Consider the following 5,521-nt stretch of genomic DNA (forward strand, 5'->3'; position numbering starts at 1 on the left):
TAAAAACATACAGTTAAAATACAACGGAGATAACTTAAAAGACCCCTATTTGGTCGCAAATACTTTCAACAAATATTTCGTTTCAGTGGGATGGCCATCCGCCTTCAATCTTTTTGTAAAAAATACAATGTTTTCAATGATAGTCAGCATGGCTTTCGAAAAGAAAGATCTACTATTACAGCCGTTTATAAATACGTAAATGATATTTTAAATATAATAACTCAAATAAATATGCCATAGGAATAATGTTGGATATGAGTAAAGCATATGATCGGGTCTCCCATAAAATTTTATTAAAAAAGCTATACGATATAGGTATTCGAGGAATAGCACATCAATGGTTTGCGTCGTATTTAAATGATAGGGCACAATTTGTAGAAATTGATTATTATGACTGTGGTTCTGGCATATTAAATTGTACTAGATCTCAAAAACTGCAAGTAGTACGTTCAATACCCCAAGGTAGTGTATTAGGGTGCATTTTATTTATAATCTATATCAACGACGTGGTAACTTGTATTGATAAGAAATGCATAATATACGCTGATGATATATCTATAGTTTTTCCATGTAACAACAGCCAAGACCTGCAACACCAACTATATAGTACAATAGACAAAATATTAGAATGGTTACAAGACCACAATTTAGAAATTAATATAGCTAAGACATCATTGATACAATTTAAACCAAGGCAAAAACAACCCCTCCAAACAAATATTACATTAAATAATAATAGCATAAAATTCGTGACCTCATGTACCCTATTAGGAATAGAATTAGATTCAAATATTAATTGGAAACCACATATAGAAAAAATTGCCGCTAAACTCTCAAAATTTACTTATGCACTGTACGAGTTGAAAAAATGCACGGACTTAAAAACTGCTACCATTGCCTATTATGCCTACGCTAATGCTTGGTTGAATATTTTGCAAAAGAGATGCCTTAGAATTCTTGTTAACATCACAGATAGGGAAAGTTGCAGACCTCACTTCATAAAACTAAATATTCTTACACTTGCTTCAATGTACATATTAGAAATTTGTAAATTTCTCAGGAAAAATCTCCATGAATATGCCCAAGCAAAAGATCTTTATTCACAAGAAAGAAACTTAAGACATAGAAATAGACTAGTACAACCTTTTACTAAATTGCATCTAGTTAGCTCAGGCACTTACCATATGTCAATAAAATTATATAATAAGATACCTACGAATATAAAGAAAATTGAAAATGATAATTTATTTGGTAAAGAATTGAAGGAATGGTTATTAAAGAAATGTTTTTACTCTTTGAAAGAATTGTATGATCTCAAAAATTAATTAGAATTTGTACTTACATTTATTAAAATAATTTAGATTAAGCTTAATTAATATTATGTATAATGTTGCAATGCCCTCACAGGGCTCATGTTCTGGGACTATTTTATTTTTAATGCCTTGTTTCTACCACATGAAGCAATAAAGATATTATGATTATGATTATTATGATTATAAGTGCAATTATTTTTTTCGTTTTAGTACACAACTGCATTTCAGAATAAAAGCTTGTTTTTTAAGTAGTATCTCAATCTCAGAGCCTTGGTTCAATCACAATACAATTTAGCACCAAAGTGCTCGAAAAGACAAATCCAGCAAACCCAAACTCGATAAGTTTCCACCGTTTCGTTTAGGAATTCCTATGGCCACCTCGTGACGTGACTCCATCATCAGGACCCTGGACATCATCCAGTACCTACTAAAGTGCTCGAAAAGACAAATTCAACGAACCCAAAGTCGATGCGATGCCGCCGTTTCACTTAGGAGTTCCTATGGCCACCTCATGACTCCATCATCAGACCAACTCAATGGTACTTACTCACCATAACATTGCGTTGTCATCGTACTTACATAAGCAAATTTCAGCTCAATCGGTTGAGGAAAACTGGTCTTAAATTCAATTGCAAGAGTTGTCCCGTCCCACACATACTAACAAGTGTCGTTAGTGATCTGGTTACAAAAACTGTTGTTTTGGGTACCGGAAGTTCTGGAAGCCCGAACGTACTTGTCAGAACGCGTTTTTCTAGCGTTTTTCAGCGTGCCTGCTGTATCTTTTTGGTAAATAGTAAGTTCTGGATTAACGATTAACGGACTTAGGATAATTTAACGGAAGTTAACGAGTCCGTTAACATTTTTTAAAGTTAACTTAAAAGTTAATCCGTTAATAGAAATGTTAACTTCGTTAATTAACGATTAACGGATTAACGAGTTAATGCCCAGCTATGAGTGTGGCTAACTTGTAACTACGAAGGTTACTTTTTCTTTATCTTAAAATATTTTTGTTTGCTGAATGCGGTATACCTAACAGTTTTAGCTAACATTTACAAATGCTGAGTTGATGTTATACTGAATATTATTCATCTTGTTTCACATAGAATAGCGTTATTAGTGTTTTTTTGAGTGCCAGTTTCTAAATGACTAGGCTAGACACGGAGAAATACGGCATAACAAAGCAACTAAATATTATTTATTTACTTTTTGTCGGCCCATAACCTCAGGCGGAGGCTGTCGGGCTCGAGTGTCGTGGTCAGCACCGCCACCAAAACATTCGGAGTGACGGCTGACCGCGCGTCTGGCACAGGGTTGACGAAAAAGGGAATTAACAGAAATCTCTTTAGTCATTTTAATGTGTTGTAATGTATAATCTGGTCGCAGTCCATATACTTTTTAACAACTTGAGCACAAGACCAATAGTGACAATTGGGTATCGACACTAAGCTGTCACAAATCAATACGCGGTCGTACCGTGTATTTTCAAGGAAGCATGAGTGCAAACTCACCTCTGCAAGAAGCTGTCTGCATTATTATTGACAACTCTGTAGGTACTTATCAAAGACAGAATTAGCTGCACAAGGAACCCAATTGCGCCAGCACCACGAAATCGTGTAAAATTGAACCAGGCACAAGGATGGAACTCATTTAGGTCCATAGTTCGGAGGAAGACAGCTGAAAAACACCGAGAAGAATACTGTACATACTACTAAGCTTCCATCTCCATATTTTCTTTTGGTCTATATTTTCTAATTAAAACACACAATAACTTAATTGCCAGCCCTAGAGTTCCCAGCCGTGTCGGTAGCGCGTGCGTCAAGCGTCAAGTGTCAGAACAGCGGGCTCTGACAGAAGCGCTTGCGCATGTAAAAATCGCCCCTAAACTGTCAAGATCACGAGCTCTAGGTGTCAAAATCGCGTGCCTGATGTGCTTACTGACTCGCTTTGAGATACCGCGAGGTGTTGGGGGTCAGGAGGTCAGAGGCAGTTGTGGTTTGGTCGGCAGCGGGTACAAGAAGTGGCCTCAAATAGATATAAGCTATATTACATATCATTTAAATTCCACGTTCTTATTTTTCACCAACACTCTACCACCTTCGTGAAACTAGACGCAAGTTAGTAGCTATTCCGTAATTCCGTTATTCTATGTTTTCGACTTAATACCCGTAACGGGTTACCCGCTCTGGGAACACCATGACCTGGCCATCTTACAGGCAAAAATTATACCAATATTATTTAGTAGGTATTTGCACGGCAGGTTAGTTTGAACACTGCCCGAGATTAGATTTCGAGCAGTGTGCAAATGTGTAATTGCGTAATTTTTTAAAACATGGTGTAATATTTATTTACTCTTCGCAAATCACTGTGACTTATTTTAATAACAAATTAAATATTAGATAAATGAGCTCGCCGAAACTAGTTACGTTGTGTGTAGAGTTTTGAAAGAATGGGGCACACTGTTAGCCTTAATTATTGATAGCTTAAGAACAAAGCGCGAATAAATCTATGGCATCATAATATGATTAATAATGTCCATTTGCTTAGAATACGGAATTCACAACCTTTCAAAATAAAAATCTTAGAAAAGTTTAGGCTATATTATGCTCTATCATTACGCTCTTTTAGAAAAAATGAACCTATCTGTGGTAGGTTCTGGATAAACTGACATTGGCATGGCATACCTGTCCTGCATATCCTCAAAAATTGGTGGTTACAAACTGTGCACATCATAGCCAGAAGATCTGTTGTCTTGCATTGGTTCAAATATTTAATGTAGGAACGAATAGGGTATGATGAACTTTTAATTTTCAAGATTTTGAAGTTGAATAATAACGTCGTCGTAATAGTGTGTCGCACCTGAAATTCTGCGGCCTTTTATTTACTAATCCTTAACAAACTCATTCTGTAAGCAATGAATTATATTTCCCCATTTTTATCGCGTTTGCACGCTAGATACCGTAATCTTTATTGCCAAAACATTTAAATATTAGAGTTATCTTTTGACTGTCTATTTACATTCGGAATTGTATTTTATGTTTACTTAATTCAAGGGTACATTTGAAAGATATACTTAATAGAGTTTTAAAAGGCACAACTTTTATTTTAATATTACGTACTTTACAGTCTTACTACAGAAGCGCATGTTGCTCTCCTATTTTCGATATTTCATACATTTTCAATCAGTACATTTGGAAAATTGGAACAAAGGTCTGATTAGCTTTCCTGGGAATGTTTACTGTCTTCAGTAAGCTATGTTAAACAACAAGGTTTTGCCTTGTCTCTCACATCCTGAAAATCATGAATAACCGTAGAGTCGTAATGGCGTTAAACTTCTACAAAGTTTACTGAGTGTTTTCTAGTTTACAATTGTACAATTGTCTGGTACACTTGTGAAATTTCCAAGGATATAACATTATGCCCATCGTTTTAAACATAAAATTAATTTTGTTTTTGATCGTTATAGTAATTACGGCGTAGGCATTGTTTAGTTAGTGCCAGTGATACAGGTGCGGCTCGTCCCACGGCCGCGGCCATTACCGATGGCCCCGCACTTGCTGATTCCCGAAACCGACATGCATGTTGTGTTGTGACAGGTGAAATGACGTCACGACCAGTGCAATGTCCTTGGGGTTAAGTATATCTTTTTCCTTAACTGACCAGTCTGTTAGCTCATGTCCATTTGTGACCTCCGCGTGAGATTTTTCTTCTTGTGACTGTTTCCTCGACTGTTTGACTGACAATGTTACTTTCGCACTATTCTACACAATAGGTACTTCAAGTTCTTTAAAATCTCAAGGAATCTCCAACCATACGAGCTCTATAAATTCCTTTTTGTATTATGTTCAAGAAATTATACAAGTAACATAACTTGCATTCTCAGCAGTCATTTATGAATCATTCTCGGCATAGTGTACTTAATTTCGGTCTCTCAAAGGTCTTTGTACCGATAGGACCATGATTTGCTCTACACACAGAATGCTATTAGGCAACAATGAATAGATTATGATCAATTAACCCCACAATAACACAAACAGTTGCCCACTATGCCCAGTGGGCAGTGCCGCATGCAGCGTGACAAAAAACGCACATCAAACTGGACATCAGAAATCAGACGTATCACGACACAAAGCGTAGATCAGTGACCACGTGACGTACCCGTCCATCTATTGCGTGCGCGCATCTTACTGATATAGATTGAAACAGCCTAA

Source organism: Ostrinia nubilalis, chromosome 6, assembly GCF_963855985.1.
Source record: "Ostrinia nubilalis chromosome 6, ilOstNubi1.1, whole genome shotgun sequence".
NCBI lineage: Eukaryota > Metazoa > Arthropoda > Insecta > Lepidoptera > Crambidae > Ostrinia > Ostrinia nubilalis.